The 18225-nt window shown below is 34.7% G+C and overlaps 1 protein-coding gene across 1 annotated transcript in view; it reads right to left on the reverse strand.

Moving 5' to 3' along the window:
* Positions 1 to 18225, reverse strand: part of LOC150101174 (DEP domain-containing protein 1B-like) — a 171005-nt gene that overhangs the window by 58408 nt on the left and 94372 nt on the right. The gene's annotated exons all lie outside the window — the stretch shown is intronic.

The raw sequence follows: 18225 nt of genomic DNA on the forward strand, positions 1-18225 counted from the left end.
AACTCAATAATACATTTAAAAAAAAAAAAACTCAATATTTGAATGTATGTACTGGTTTAATTTTTTAATATGAAAGTTACTACCAGTTCCCTAAACATTTCTGTTAAAAAAAAGTATTTTTTCATAAAAATTCTTTGTTGCATCTGCCAGTGTTTTAGTTTTTCATAATTATTCCCTCTTGAATACTGGATACCATCTCATCTGTTCTTTTCAGCAGATCCCTTTAAAATGTGACCTACTATCTTCATCTTCATTAAGATGTTTATCGATTCCCTATTTCTATAATAAATTTAGTTTAATCCTTTATCCAAGTGTAAGCAAACAAAGTTTGCACCTGAAAATATCTTCAGGACTGAGGTAAGGTGGTGCAACACCAGGCAACTCTGAGCAAAGGTGAACCAAGCTCTCATTACTCGTGTCAGTATCTCCCATAATGCAAAGCACATCTCCTTGCAGACATGTATACTGATCTGCATTACGGGAAGGGCCACCACCCAAACCGGTTTCGACCTTTATTGAGGTCTCGTCAGTGGGAGGCAGACCCAAATGTGGAGATACTAAGGCAGAAGCAATAGGAGAGGTCATATTTACCTATACAAGTTGCCAACAGGTGTATCACCTTATTATTGAATTACTCTGGATTCAGATTTAGACCTTAGTATCCCCATGTTTGGGTCTGCCTCCCACTGACGAGACCTCAATAAAGGTCGAAAAACCGGTCTGGGTGATGGCCCTTCCCTTAATGCATAGCAGTATACGTGTCTGCAAGGAGATGTGCTTTGCATTATGGGAGATACTGAGAAAAGGAGTGATGAGAGCTTGGTCCACCTTTGCTCAGAGTTGCCTGGTGTTGCACCACCTTACCTCAGTCCTGAAGATATTTTCAGGTACAAACTTTGTTTGCTTACACTTGGATAAAGGATTAAACTAAATTTATTATAGTCTAACCAAGTGCAAAATAAACTTCCAACAAAATTCCCTATTTCTCTTTGTTCTTCTCAAAACATCATGTTATTTTTTCAGTTCATGAAATCTTCTGTGTCCTTTTTGACAGTGTTGATTACCTCATTGGTAAAGAGAGGTCAACAACAAATTCTGGTCCAAATTTCACACTCATTGCTTAGAAATGACTATGCATGCTTTAATTATCTCCAATAGTACTGTCCTAAACTTTATGCTGTTTTTCACATCAAATGTTACAATATTTGGAAAAGAAAAAGCTGCGTTCAGACCAAATACAGGTTGTCACGATCAAATTTTAACTTTACCACAAACAGCTGAAACAAGGATTTGCACTAAGTTCCGTATATATATCTGGAAAAGGCATATGACAAGGTGCCCAGAGAAAAGCTTTTCAAAACACTACAATTATATGGGTAAATAGAAGATTATACAAGTTGTCAATATTTAAGTTGTAAGTCAACAGTTAGAATAGAATGAAATACAGGAAAATAGTTTGAGATAAAAGCAGGAGTAAAACAAGGATGCACATTATCTCCATTCTTATTCATGATCTATATAGATCATATTATTAAAGCAAGTGGAATTAGGCCTGGTATTAAAATTGGAGATATCAAACTTAGCTCTTTGCTTTATGCAGATGATGTTGAACTCCTAAACACATCTAGTACAAGTCTCCAGTATACTCTAACAAATTGAATAACAAATTTGACATGAAAATCGGCAAGAAAAAGGCCAAAACTATGAACACATAAACTGCATCCTGAATGGAGAGCCTATAGAACAAGTAAAATATTTCAAATATTTAGGCCCAGTTTTTAGAGAAGATGGCAAGTTAAATCTGGAAATAAACAACAGAATAAGCAAAGCTGATATGGTGGATAGCCAGCTGAATAAATTTATATGGAATAAGAGAGAAATTAGCCAAAACACTAAACTAGCAGTATACATGAAGTGTTCAAACCAGTTTTTTTATGGATCTGAGAGAGTTAGGTTAGAAATAAAGCACTTGATCAAAGACTAGAGATCACAGTTATGAGGGTTCTGAGAAAAATTAAGGGAATGAACTGATGGCATCAATGGTATAATCATATTAAAAATGAAGATATTAGAAAGGAACTTGAGATTATTAACATTTAAGAATGTGTCAGCAGAGTTAACTTAAGGTGGTATTGGACACTTAATAGAATGCGCAAAACAAAACAGGTGTTTTGTAAATGTGAGGTGTTTTTAATCTATGTAAATTTGAGTGTGTTTTTTTTATCTATATTATCCTTATTTCTTTAATATCCTGTCGTTACTGCGCCATTGTAATATCTTAGGGTTTTTCTCGTATTAATTATCTATCTTCCCCGCTCACAAGCTCGGTTGTTTTTTTAAAACAGTGCATCAAAGAACTAAAATATTAGGCAACACTCTATTAATATTTAAACAACAAAATTTTAATTCACATAAGACAAATTTTACACTGCATTTTCAATAATAAAAAGAAACATCACAATTCAAATCTGCATAAATAGACTAATTAAGTTCCTGCATTTTCTCACACAAATCATATCGCATATTTAACTAATTTTCTTAATATCACATAAATCGTTTATACTGAGCAATGGTACTTATTACTTAATTGTTAACTCTTACTCATCGAACACATAAACAATATCTTTTACACACAATTGCTCTTTCCTTTCTATGCTGGGAATATTCTATAGGCAAATTTCACCAATTCAGCAAACAGTTATACTATGACTTAATTCAAACTACAAATTCCTGACACTTAATTACTTTATAATCTTTAACTGTTAGATATGCCTATTTAGATCAGCCTCTACTTACAGTCCATTAATAAGTGTTCTCTTAAAAGCTCAAGGAAATTTAACAAACGGGTCAACTCAGTTTATAGCTGCTACCCTCTGTGTACTTGGCTTCGAACTGGACTTCCGTTCTGTGTCAGGTTTTTCAATCCCTCTTTACGCCGGCAATAGGTCTACTGATGTTTCTAGGATACTCTGTCCTGCTGCACTTTGGGCAAAGATTATCGGCTTGTGGAATGCTTGCATGCACGTTGGATTAACGGAGCAATTTCTTCCCTCTGACAACAGCTCCCGGTGAAGACTCGTCAATTCGTCGTCAACTATCAGCTTTGCCTGGCAGATCGGCTCCTTGTCTTTTAGATCACGGGCATGATTTCTCCTGAAGTCACGTACTCGATGGCCTACATCTGCCGGACAACCATTGGCGACTTCTCGATCATGACCTCTGGATCACTGACGAAAATTTCTCGAACCGATGATGCGATCTTTTCGCCCACGCCTTTTATTTGGTCACTTCCGAATCCTTGTGCGGAGATATGTGAACCCCGAACATTTCGGCGAAATCCCTTGATCCCTTTCTTTGACTGACCCTTCCTTTGTTTTTCTCCTACACTCCCTAAATCCTATTCGTTCTGGCAGCGGACATTTATTTGAAGCTTTTGTCGGTCCACCTAGCACTGACCTTGAGCTTCCCATGTAGAACATGCAAAAAGTTTGACGTCTTTACAAAGCTCTAAAATTATACTGTTTACTAATGGCAAGGTATTGCCTTAATACTACACCTTCTAGAATATTCCCTTATTTGGCATAGAGCAATATACATATTCCCATTGGGATTATTTACATATAACATACATCTATTTACAAGTCACAATTCTTACTGGGCTTGACCTTGGTAAATTTTATGTAAAAATATTTAGACTTCTTATAGCTACATAAATATTTTTACAAAAGCCCACTCCTTCATGAAAAAATTTTGAACCATGAAAATTTTTTAATACTGTGTTTCTGTGTCGCGAGTCATAAATTCTCTGGATCGGACCACACTCAGATTTGTCATTTATCTTACAGCAGGGAACGCTATCATACTGTCTTGTGGGCTCCTCTTTTCACGACTGATACTGTGACTTACTGTTTTCTTTCAAATATCTTGTTCTTTTCTGATACCTTGTTCTTCTTCTTCCAGATCTGCTATTGTCAGGGCAGTGGCTTCGGCTTTTGCATATCTCGATAATGTTTATTTCTGTTACACCTCTTATATTTTTCACTGTGGCCTTTGTATCTTCCTTTTTATCTGCCACCACCTTGATACTCGAAACATGTAATATCTCACCCCCCTTGACTTGTTCGGTATCTCTCATAGCTGGGGTTTCAGACAAATCATTCACATTATCTATTTGACAAATTTTAATTTTTTCAGTTCCCCCCTTTTCTTGCTGGGAATGGTCGTTTTCTGTGTTGACCTCATCATTAATTTTACTAGTGCAAAGCCTTTGACTACCCCTCATCCGGGTACCCTGATTGGATCCCGATATAGAGATTTCCCCTTTTGAGAAATCGCATGTGAACTTGTGTTTCTCTAGGAAATCAATCCCAAGTACTACCTTTGCAGTGGTATAAGAGGATTCCAGGAGAATCAATAACTCTGGAGAAACATTCATTTTAAAGTCTAGCATCCACATGTTTACTTTTGGTGTCTTTGATGCATAGACAGTGGGGTCTGTTATTCCTTTTAACATGACAGGTGGTTTAAGTTTAGTGATGCCTTTGGATACTCGGGATTGCAACTCCCTGAATAGAGATCCGGTCATCACTGAAACTTGTGAACCAGTGTCCAGCAAAACTCTCCATTTTACCCCTCTTATTTTCTCCCTTACTACCATCATGGAATTTTTCTGCTGACTATTAGTTTTTCTTGGCCATCTCTTAGTCCCCTGTGTAGGAGTCATTACCATATTGCTCGTCATTACTCGTCATCACATCCCCGTGATGGCGAGTCATTACCATATTGGCCTCAAATCTTCTATTTCTATCATAGTTCCCTCTGTTATAAAAACAGTTTCTGGCAATGTGCCCAAATTTGTTGCACCTGTAGCACTGGAGTGGTTCTCTCCTAATTTCTTTTTCATTGCATGTTTGCTCAGAGCCTAAATTTCCCAATGAGGGTTTTGTCTTGAGCTCCCCTAATTGATTGAGAATTGAATTAAGCTTCTCCATCAAGGGTTGCTGTAGCTTTTCTACCTCATTTTTAATGAAAGCTTGTAGCTCTTCCCTGTTAACAGGATCAGAGGCTGTCAGTCTGCTGTAGTTTATACTGTTTATTTCTTCGATCCTATCTCCCCCTCTTTCTACCTTCTGTTTATTCATTCCCTTTTCTTTATGATTATCATTCTTCTCTTTTTTAGTCGTATTCTTGCGTTCAGACACCTCTGTAATGTTGCATATTTGACCGGCTCTAGATGCTGAATGTAGATCACCTAATCTTTCTTCCCTTTCCTTTAATGCCTGATAGCAGTCTTCTAAATTACTTATCTTCCTCTTATATGCTGTTTCTGAACTGGTTAAAAACTGCCCAATCTAAATGGCTCTTTTCCTCATCTGGCACACTCAAGCTATTTGCTAAGGTGAGCAGCCTATTGTAATAGTCTGTGATAGTCTCTTTATTTTCCTGCTTGCACTTTTGCAGCCTCCACAGGTTCGGACCCACGCTTCTAGTCTTAGAAAACTGAGATATCAAGGTATTTTTGAACTGACTGTACTCAAAAGTGTCTCTCAGTATGAGAGAGGAGTACAAAAAGTTCTTTGCCTTGCCAATCACAGTTTGTTTCTTAATATGACTAGAAGTTGAAAATCTGACCAGCTTCCAACGTTCCTTAGTTCTTCTACAAACCTAAAGAAAGATAAGACATTGTCGTTGTCTTCACCAGAGAATTGAGGGATTAAAAGGTGAGGATTCACCGTTCTGAAGAATTCTCTACCCCCCATTCTTTCAGTACTAGTAACTCCTGAATCAGTGTTATTCACATTCATAGTTAAAAATTTTTTTCTTTACACTTTGTAAATACTCTCTATAATTATAATTATACACTTTCATGTTCAATTGCCTTATTTTAATTTTTGAAACTGTTCCAATCCACTTGTATCTAATTTAATTACTGTAGTGGATTTTATCCTGTCGACGCTGCGCCATTGTAAATGTGAGGTGTTTTTAATCTATGTAAATTTGAGTGTGTTTTTTTTAATCTATATTATCCTTATTTCTTTAATATCCTGTCGACTGCACCATTGTAAATGTGAGGTGTTTTTAATCTATTTTGATATCCTTTATTTTTTTAATATCCTGTTGTTACTGCACCATTGTAATATCTTAGGGTTTTTTCTATATTTTACTTTATCTTATTTCTTTATATCTCTCTTCTATATTATATATCTTATCGTCAATTCCCAAATCTTTAACTTGTCTCTTTCCCTTATACAACTCTATTAACTTTAAACTTATATCCTCCTATTCCTTATTTTTACCTCCAGTATTCCTATTTTTATTATACCAAGGATCTCTAGATATTTATTTGAATTAGTGACTGTGCCTCAGGAAATCCTTTTATGGCATTAAATATTACTACTTTTGGTAGATATCATTCCTTACTCTTATATACAGTCGTGGCTATCCCTTTATCTAATTCTCATATTAATTACACTGGCCAACAAAAAAAAAAATTTTTCTGCTGATTATGATCTGACACTTGTTTTTTACTAATTTGGGTGTGCTGATTTCAAATATCAAACCCATTTTTCTCAGGGAAAGAAATCTTGTACAATATTTTAAACATGAGTGTGGGTTTGTTTACTGTAACAATGTGTCAGGTTTACTAACTGAAATGAGTGTTGTACAATATCATCCAAATTAGTGGTGTTTATTTATCGACAGTTCAAGCAGAAGTCTCAAGTGTGTCTTACTACACAATGGGAATGTATATGGCTCAATTCCTATTGGCTATTCAGTACACTTAAAGGAAACATATGAGGACATTAAAAAGGTTCTGAAGTTATTAAAATATACAGACCATAACTGGATCATCTGTGTGGATCTTAAAATGGTGAACTTTTTACTTGGCTTTCAAAGAGGATATACAAAGTGTCTGTGTTTTCTATGCTTCTGGGATAGTCGAGCTAGAAACCAACACTGGAGTCAGAAACATTGGCCTCTTAGAATATCCTTAAATGTTGGAGAAGAGACTGTTATAAATCAACCTTTAATCAACAGAGAAAAAATCATTTTTCCACCTCTACACATCAAACTAGGTCTTATGAAGCAGTATGTTAAAGATTTACAAGGTGACTGTTTCAAATACATATGTGAAAAATTTCCACGATTTAGTTATGAAAAAATTAAAGCCGGTGTATTTGATGGACTGCAATTAGAACTTTAATGAGAGACCCAAATTTCATCAACTCTATGAACGAAATTGAGAAAGAGGCCTGGACTTCATTTACGATGGTTGCGAATAATTTTCTTGGAAACAAAAAAGCGTGCAATTACAAAGATCTAGTGGAAACAATGCTTGAAAATTTCCAGTGCCTAGGTTGCAACATGAGCATAAAGCTTCATTTCCTATACAGTCATCTTGATAGATTTCCCGAGAATTTAGGTGCTGTAAGTGACGAACAAGGCGAAAGATTTCATCAAGACTTAAAAACTATGAAAATGGTAGATATGACAATATTGGAGTGGTGACATGTAATAGACTAATTAGGAGGAAAACTGTGGATAGGAGATTAATAATAATGTAAATTTAATCATGTAGCGCTGTCATAGCATCCAGAAGGTTCAATTTCCTGATTTGTACTCCTTGAGGGTACATATCAGGAAATTGAAGTTACAGTACTATACTCTCTAGCTAGTTACATGAAAAAGTCTAGTCTGTTCTTTATCTATGTTTTCTCTCCTTTTCTTTTGTTGTTGTTATACATTCCAATAAATTAAATTTTTTTTCTTATATTTAGTTTTAGTTTAAAGCCTTTGCTATTGTTGTTTATGACTGGAGTTAGTGCGTTGAAGATTCTTAAACCAGAAACAGATAGTTCTCATTGTGAAGAATTTATAGAGACAAAAATATGCATGTTAGAGTAATTACTTTACTTTTAATTATGAAAATAACCCTTGATGTTTCAACCTCTGTACAGAGGTCATTAACAAGAAAGCATACATATGCACAGGACACAAGCTACATAACACTACACAAAAGTAAGATAAATCTAAATGCTTTATTAATCGTTTACTCTAGTCTGACATTCTGATGAAACAAAAATAAATAAAAATTATACACAAATAAATTAATTAATATTTATACTTTAAATAATATATTAATATATATTTTATATATTAATGTTATAAATATATAAAATTATATATTTACAACATTTATAAAAAAATGGGTACAACAAAACAGTTCACAAGACCCTCCACAATAATACTGATAAAAGCAAAAAAAAATTACAGAATGCAAAACCATACATTAGGAGAATGTCAGAAAAAATACATAAATACAACATTAAGGCAACTGTCAAACCTCCTGCAAAATTAAAAAGTATACTTAACTCATTCAAAGATTCCCTTTCCCTATGTTGTCCACCCAGAGGTTTACAAAATTTAGTGCACCTGCAAATTGCCCTACTTAGGGAAACAAGGTGCACCATCCCAATACAAAAAGGCAAACAAACATCATACTAAATTCCTCCACTATGGTAAAACAGGCCTGTCAGACCATGCACTACAAACATATCAGAATCAACTGGAAAGGCACTAAGAGTCCATACTCAGCACCAAAACCTGGTTTGAAAGAAAGTTCAAGGAAGCTCGTGAGATGCTGAAACATTATCCGAATCTAAATAAGAATGATGGATTAGTAATTCCATGATGGACCTATTTGCAACCTATATAGAATTTTATCATCTGTATATTATTATATTTATATCCTAAAAATATTTTATTTTATTAATTATAGATGTGTATAGTTTTATTTATTATTTTATTTATTTACTTAATCAAAGGTCAGGCTAGGGTAAATGATTAACAAAGCATTTAGATTTATCTTACTTTTGTGTAGTATCATGCAGCTTGTGTCCTGTGCATATGTATGTTTTCCTGATGATGACCTCGATAGAGGTTGAAACACAAGTGTTATTTTTATAATTAAAAGTAAAGTAATTACGCCAGCACATGCATTTTTGTCTCTATAAATTCTTCACAATGAATGCTGACCACCATGTAACCTTAAAAGAAAGAAACAGATACTGATACGAACAGTATCATCTGCATAGTAAATGTTAATAGATGTTTATTTTCACTCTTATTTCCTTTGGTTGTATGACAAAAGGGACCTCCTATTCTCATCTAGGAGGTCCCTTTTGTGATACACACAGCTGAATACACTGCACCTTAAACACATTCAAATTCTCTGCAGACACCATGCTCTCAGGCAATGCATTCCAATAGTGCTGCCTCCGAAGCACAATTGGAAGAATGACAATATATTGCACCCTTCAACTGGAAAAGACCCAAGTTTGAGTCTTGTTGTTACAAGAGGAATTTTTATATGGGCTTTTTCATTTGAAGGTGAGTTAGCCAATCTCATACAGAGGTAGAAAGGTTTTTTCCTCCCAGAAACTCAGGTTTTTCATCCCACATATAAGTAAATTGGCCTTCAGAATACACACAATTTACAGACAAAAAATACTGTTGGTGATGGGTAGTAGATGGCATTCATGGTAGTTGTGTGTAGTAGGAGAATTAGGTAGTAGGGGAGACGATTAGATGTGTGTGTAGTGGAGTGGAGTGCCCTCCTGCAATGAGTCCTTGAACTCCTTGGAGTTGTGACGTAATAATAATAATAAATTCTACTTTACTCTTTTTTTTGTTTCCTTTAAGCAATTTAATCTATCTTTAATCAGCACAATGCTACATTTTTTCTTGATTCCAATGAGTTAATTCTTTTTAAATCTTTTGGGTCACTTTCAATTTTTTTTTAATATCCAGTGATTTCACAAATGAATGGTGTTGCTGTTTTTATCAGTTTGTTGCATCCCACTGCTCGACAAAGGCCTCGCTCAATGTTCTCCACTCTTCACTCTCACAGGCAATCCTTATCCAACTGGTTCCAACTATACCTCCTATGATGTCATCTTTCCACCTCACTGAATCTCTCTCTGAGAACCCAAACTGTACCAAGGATTCTCCACCTGTTATCTTTCATCTTAGCTACACTGGCTAGCCCAGTTCCACTTTAATTATTTGCCTTCATAAATGACATCATAATTTTTGTGATCTGTCTGACATCCACATTTATTTCCTGCACACTTTTCCAAAATACTTATTTTGTTTGGCATAATCTTAAGTTTTTGGTGTGTGTAGGACAAAGTTTAGGCATTGTATAAACCAATGTGGACAATATAATAGAATCCATCAACTTTCTTTTAAGAGAAAAGGACAAATCATCATCATCATTCACTTGTTTGATCTCCGGTAAGTATTTTATGCTTTCATTATTCTGGACTGTATTTCTGGGTCTTATCTATTATTAGCAAGGCTAATTTTCGTTTTTGTAAAATTAATTTCAGGTCTTACCAGTCTGCTTGTGTTATTCAGTTCATCACCATCAATTTGTATGGAATCTTCTGAGAAGATGACAATATCATCAGCAAACTGAAGACTTCTTAGTCTCTTTCCTATGATAACAACATTCTTGTTGGTCATATGTTCAAGTATATCTGTTAAAAAGTCTAGAGGTTATTAGGTTAGTGCGATTAACACTGTTGATTTGGAAGGGGAGTAATCTCCTTTTTTTTTGTGCAAACAGCTACTTGACTTTTGACATAACTTGGATTAGTTTGATATATTTAACATATATCAATTCACATGTCGAATATATCTTCTTCTTGAGTATTCCGCAATCGAGCAGTTCTTCTTTTAGTAGCAGAAACTTTCCTTCCACTCTCTTCTGTTCTGAGCCTTCTTCAAGGTTGTGTACCTGTCTCCATGGAGCATGCCATCTAGCATTGTTTTCCTTACTCTTCCTCTGGGTCTTTTTCTGTCTATTTTTCCTTCGATGGCATCTCTGATGATTCCATTCCCTCTCAGAATATGTCCGATCCAGTTTCCCTTGCTTCTTTTTATCCTCCTTAACAGACTTCTTTTACTCTTTTTTTAAGACCTCTTCATTAGTTATTTTATCTGTCCATTTGATTTTTTCCATCCTTCTCCAAATCCACATCTCAAAGCTTTCCAAAATCTTAATTTCTTCTTTCTTCAATATCCAAGTTTCAGCTGCATAGAGGGCAACACTCCACACATAACATTTTTATTAGTCTTTTCTTTAGGTTTCTATCTATTTTACTTCTGAATAAATTCCATAAATTCCAGTCAAATATATATAAACAAATATTTAACATATTAAAGTGACATACAGACATTACAAAAGAATGCCAGTATTATCATTAAATTTATTATATGTACCCTCCAGGGATGCACAAAATGCAAACAGTACATGTCAAGATTACATAATTACTAGCTTTTTAATCAACTTTATTTAAGATTTATGTTCTTCATAGCACACAGCAGAAGATTTACCTGATCATCTGAAGGAAGACAAGCCACACAAGCTAGGGATTGGTAGATATCTGGAGGAAACTTTTCTTCAGAATTGAAATTTTCCTGACAGGACAAAAGGAAACCACGATCATGAGAGGCCTCAGAACTTTAAGCAATATATTCAGATATTCCTTAACATAAGGGAGGAGAATCAAATTTTTTTCATGATACAGAGATTGGCAGTCTAAAACTGTTAAATGCTTTTAACAATTTTAGTTGTAAAGGACTTGTTGAAACCATTTTTTGAGTAAAAAATTTGAACTTCCTTGCACCATGCTCATATTTTATGTTCTACAAAGAACTTATTACTCCAAGAATTGAATTACAAAGAATCAACCTTTCTAAAAAATTTCAATGAGTCCTTTAATGTCCATTTAAAAGTTATTTAGGTTTTCAGTCTGTTTCAGGAATATCTTTCTTCCTTATGTTAAAGGAATATCTGAATGTATTGCTAAAGTTCTGAGGCCTCTCAACATTGTGGTTTCCTTTCCACCTTCCTCTCCACCATAAGACAAGCTTCCTCTGCTTGACTTACTGTGTATCTACTAGATCCCTTGTTCATATGGCTTGTCTAAAATTGGGTAAATCAGCTGCTTCTTCTGTGAAGAAGAAATATTATATACAGTACCATGAACGGTGCAATCTGACTCAGCTAAACATTCCATCTCTACTAAATACAGAGTCCTCTGGGAGAAAAAAAAAAACAAGCTCTTACATGTTAGATTTCTCATAGAACATTAATAATAAAGAGAGTTTCAAGACCTTTTTTACATCATCCAAAATTGAAGAGCTATAAACACTGTCTGAATTTGAACTGCCATTGGTTACTACTACAACTTGATACAATAATATGGGAAATATTATTGTATCAATTATCTATTAATTCCAAATTTATTATTTTCTTATTATCATTAAACACACACAATCTGTATTGTTTCAATCACCCACAAATGAAAACAATTATTAAGGAGAAGGAAAGCTCTGAAAGTGATAAATTCCATATATATATACCGATGGAATGTCGCTGTTCTTTCGTTAAATATAACAGGCAATTCATTATACAAGAATGCTGCTCTAGACTGCATCCTCTCTGTTCCAACAACCAAGCAGAACAACTTGCTATAGTTCATTCACTTATATATCTCCAGGAATTAGAAGTCAACACTTCTCATCAAAAGATAGCAACAATTTACAGTGACAGTAGAAGCACTATAGACGGCAGAAAAAACCAGAACAACCATATAGCGTTAATAGAACAGACAAGAAAGCTGGTTTGGAATCGCACTCTATCGGGATGGGAAATCAAATTCTGCTGGGTGAATGCACATACTGGGTTGTAGGAAACAAGAGAGTGGATCAGTTGGCTAAAGAAGCAGCTAGAAACAAGCTACCAAAAGTACTCTAAATCTGCTATAAAAACACTTGCAGAAGAAAGAAGCCTAGACTTGTGAGAAGAAGAATGGAAAACATCAAAAAAAAACAGATCATCAACAAAAGAATTCTTTCCTAGCATCAGAAGCAGACTCCGGCTGAAAAAAACACGGCATTTCTTCAGGTTTAACCACACTACTAACGGGACATGGAAAACTAAGACACTACTTCCACAGATTCCATATCGTGGAATCACCATCATGTATTTATAGTTCACAACTCCAACAGACTGTTGACCACATACTTTATGACTGCCAGCTACTGGACTCCATATGGATGCCCCTAATGCAACACATCATTACTTCTGGAGACAAGTGGCCAGTGTCAAAACAGAAACTAATCGAAAAGTATTACTCAGAACTAATTAAATTTGCCAATAAGATTAACTACCAGTCGTTGTAAAGTAACATAAATTACTGATATTGTATGAATTATATAGTGTAAATATATGTAAATATAAATATGGATGCAAAAGTCAAAATATGTACATATAGATGTAAACATGAATATTAATACAAAATTGGAAATGTAAATATGAATATTGATACAAAATTAGAAATGTAAATATTAATCAGTACTTGGAAGCTACATGTAATATATGCATTGTATGCAATGGAGCATGTAGGAATAAATTACCTCCTGGTAGGGTTACTATTGGGAGGGAAAAAAAAAGTGCATGACACTTTTTAAATAAATAAATTAATTAGAAATTTTATTGATCATCTTACTTATGCTTCAGTCGTGCTTTTTAAAATGCTTCTGTTTTAATTGTGTTTAATTACCCACAGTGTACTGAAGATGAATTTGATACCATGGCAAAAATTTTACATCATAAAAATAGCTTTTGTGTAAGTTTTTTTACTGTCTCAATTTATTATTATTATTATTTTATTTTTTTACAATTATGCCAACTTATGAATATCTTTGTGTTAGTGATGAAATGCTACAGATACTCCTTTCTTTCCCTGATCGCTATGTGATATGCCTAGGTGGACTAATTCAGAGTGAATCAATCCACCTAGACCTCGGTCCTCCTCTGGATCTTTTTTCCTGTCACCTAGGCATCAAATACCTGTTTCGCTAACTTTTTCCTCTTCCATTCATTTAAAGTGTCCATTACCACCTTGGGCTGGCCCCTCACACATTCTTGAATGCTAACATTGTCAAGTTCCTCCCTAATATCTTTATTTTTAAAATCATACAACCATTGATGCTATTTATTCATTTCACTAATTTTTATCATAACTCTTATATCTCTGGTCTAATCTTTGATCAAGTGCTTTATTTCTAACACAACTCTCAGATTCATAACTAAATACTGGTTTGAACATTGTCTTATATACTGCTAGTTTAGTGTTTTGGCTAAATTTTCTCTTATTCCATATAAATTTATTCAACTGACTTCCAACCATACCAGCTTTGCTTATTCTGTTGTTTGCTTCCATTAATTTGTCATCATCATTAAAAACTATGCCTAAATATCTGAAATATTTTACTTGTTCTATAGGTTCTCCACTGAGAAAGCAGTTGAAGTATTTTATGTTCCTGTCTATTTTCATAGTTTTAGTCTTTTTATTGCTGATATTCACATCACATGTTTCAGCTGTTATTCAGTTTAGTTAGAGAATCCTGGAAACTTTTGCATTGGATGTGTTTAGAAATACACTACTGTCTATATACAGCAGAGAGCTAAGTTTGATATTTCCAATTCTAATATAAAGTTTAATGTCACTTTCCTTCAAAATGCGATTCAGATAAATGATGAATAAGAGTGGAGATAGAGTGCACTCTTGCTTACACCTGAGTTTACATGAAACCATATTCCTATATTTCCTTCAATTCTAACTGCTGACTTACAACTTAAACAGAGACCAATTATTGCTTCATATAATGTCCTATTTAAACTGCATAATTGTAACATTTTGAACAGCCTTTGAACACATGATGACACGTACATCTACAACTATCAGTGGAATCTTGGTCAAATAAAGCATTAATGATTGTAGATTACATGCCTGAAATGGATACCTTATCTTTCAAGACAAGTTTCATAGCACATGCAAAGTTCTCTGTCATCTTGGAGAATAAATGGACATCTGCTGGGCATATCGTATAATTTTATCCCTTAGTTAATCAAGGTTTGAAGGCAGGTCATGGTGGAATACTCATTCCTTCAACATATCCCAAACAAAGGCATCAAGTGATGCGAGATCAGGAGAACTTGAAGGGTATGGGATTTCTGTGAACCTCGAAATGAGCCTCTCAGGGAAGTGTTCAGATAAATAGGCTATAAAATCACGTGTGACAGATTGCTTTATCCTGTTGGAATTTACGTCGTGCACGAAATGGAATGTTTTTTTGCATGACACATTCTATACAAATCCTGGGCAAATGGAACCAACACATTCTCATGGCCGAAAAAAAGCACACTGTGCTCGCTGTGAAGAGATTTCTTCTTGGACAAATTCAGGTCTTGAGAAACCAAGAAATCTGCAGGTTCGTCTGTTTACATGCCACTTAGATGAAAATGAGCTTTGTCTGAGAACAAGACATTATGAAGGACGGACCGATCTCTACATACATTGGCCATCAAGCATGCACAGTATTCCTGCATATGAGGGTTGTTTGAAAAGTTTGGTATATTTCCAATAGACGGCGACACAATTTGTTCATTCATACCAGTGTTGGCATGTCATCTTTTTCATGACCACTGGCAAGATTTTAGCCATGTGCGACATGTAGTTCTCATTTAGCAAACATTTAAAATGACCATGTTTGCATTTTTCATAAAAATGGAGAAAAACGAGTTTAGTGCAATGATAAAACACTTTTATTTGAAGAAGTGGATGGCCTCACAGATAAAAGCCGAGTTAGATGCAGTTCAAGAGGACTCTGCACCAGCATTAAAGACTATTTTTGAATAAATGAGTTTAAACGTGGTCATAAGTCCATTGAAGATGAAGCACGCTCTGGACGCCCGACTGAAGTCACTATGAAGGAAATTATTGACAAAATCCATGGTATCATTATGGAAGACCACTGAGTGAAAGTGTGTGAGATTGCTGAGATTGTCGGCATCTAAACTGAATGGATGAATAATCTCCTGCACGAAAAATTGCACGTGAAAAAGCTGTGTGCACGATGGGCGCACGATTGTTGACTGTCGATCAAAAATGCATGCGAAATGGCATTTCGATGCAGTGTTTGGCGATGTTTAATCACATTTCCCAAGATTTTTTGCATTGATTCATCACTATAGACGAAACTTGGATCCACCACCACTACACACCTGAGTCAAAGCAGCAGTCAAAAACAGCGGACAATGCCTGGTTGAAAGAGCACCGAAAAAAGTGAAGACCGTTTTGTCAGCTGGGAAGGTGATGGCTATTGTTTTTTGGGATTCCCAAGAAATTATCATGATAGACTATTTGGAAAAGGGTAAGACGATAACAAAAGTATATTATGCATCATTGTTGGACTGTTTAAAAGAATTGAAGAAAAGCAGCCAAGATTGGCACACAAAAAAAAAAGTGCTCTTTCATCAAGACAATGCACATCCCACACATCGGCAATCACAATGGCAAAAATGCACAAACTGAGGTTAGAATTGGTTCCACATCTGCCGTATTCTGTGGAGTTGGCCCTGTGTAACTTCTTCTTGTTCCCAAACTTAAAAGTTTGGCTCGGTGGGAAAAAATTTTCTTCGAACGAGGATATCATCAAGACTGTCAATTACTATTTTGCACAATTTGACAAATCCTACTTTTTAGATGGGAGGAAAAAATTGGAAACACGCTTGACCAAATGTGTAGACCTTAATAGAGATTATGTTGAGAAATAAAGGTGATTTTTTTCAAAAAAAAATGTGTTTAACTTATTTTTTTACCATACTTTTCAAACAACCCTCATAATCCATTGTTCTTAAACACTAACCCACCTGAATGACATACAAAAAGGCACCCAGTTCCTTAAGGATTCTCTGTAGGGACTGCCTCAGTATCCCAAGTTTTACCACTGTTCGGCATTGACTGAGTTTTAGAGACTAATAATTATTCCAGCACATGCCTGTGATTCTTATTTGTTCTCATTAACAGTTCGTGGTCTCCTCAAGCGCCCTTTGCATTGCGCCAGAACACTCCCGGTATGTCGGACTTCTCGATTAAAGCAACGATGACACTATTGTTTGGGGCATGCTTACGGATTTGATGAACAAACTGCTCACAAACATGTTGTAGGCTTGGATCATTTGCTCTACTGACTCTGTATAAATGAAAATAATGTTCAACAATAAACGTCTTTTCTTCTAATGTAAACACCATTGCTACAGTTAAATGTAATGGTGTATAGTCTTTACATGTGCTTTTTTTATTTTTTTGCACCATACTGTACAAGATGTTATATTCAGGAAACAATGATCAGGAAAAGAAAGAAGCTACTACAGTATTCAGTACTAAATTCAAAGATAATTTCTTGAAACAAGCAATTTCAAGTAGACTGATGTGAACAGACATCAAAACAGGAAATTAGACAATGACTTATTTGTGATTATGGTATAACAGAAGGGCCTACTAAGGAAGAAAAGGGGGAATTTTTGTCATTAGAGAAAGCACCTTTATGCTCACAAAGAAAAGATGGTCCTTGTTGCAGAGCTAAATAGCAGAGTAGGAAATACCAGGCATAGAATACATGAAAATAATTCTAAAAACAGAGGAAAACTCATGTAAAAATTTAATACTATAGAATTTTCACTAAAGTAAATTAGGCATAATTAGTACTGGATCACAGAATAAAAAATAAACAAAATAAACAATAACAGACAATTCTAAAAAGCACCACTTGAGTAGCTAATGTAAGATAACTAAATAAGGTCAATAATTTTCTTATTAAAAAAATATATATATAAATACAGTAAAACCTCATTTGATGAACTTAATTCATTCCAGAAGGCTGTTCATATAATGAAAAGTTCGTAATGCAAAACTATTTTTACAGTAATTAATGTAAAATAAATTATCCATTCAACATGAAAAATTTTCACCTATTATCATAATTAAAATAAAATAAAAATAAGAATATATGAATTACCTTTACTGAAGATATATGGGGAAAAGGAGGAAGGAAATGATGGTTTTGAAGGTGAGTCACCCACCATAAAATGTCAGGTGTCACTGCTCTTTCTAGTCTTTTTATGGGTGGACTAGATGGTGATTCTTTAGCATTGATTAAACTTATCTGGAGTTGTCTGGGTTTGTCTTGTTCTTAAAATATTTCTAAAATGTGCAATGATATTATCATTAAACATGTTAACACTGTTATTAAAAATAGATAATCAGGGTGCCACTTTTCGCTTTTCTACAGTGGTTTGGTTTGGAT

The sequence above is a fragment of the Typopeltis vanoorti genome, chromosome 12 (assembly GCF_054136105.1).
Source record: "Typopeltis vanoorti isolate ZY-2024b chromosome 12, IOZ_Tvanoo_1.0, whole genome shotgun sequence".
NCBI classification, from domain to species: domain Eukaryota; kingdom Metazoa; phylum Arthropoda; class Arachnida; order Uropygi; family Thelyphonidae; genus Typopeltis; species Typopeltis vanoorti.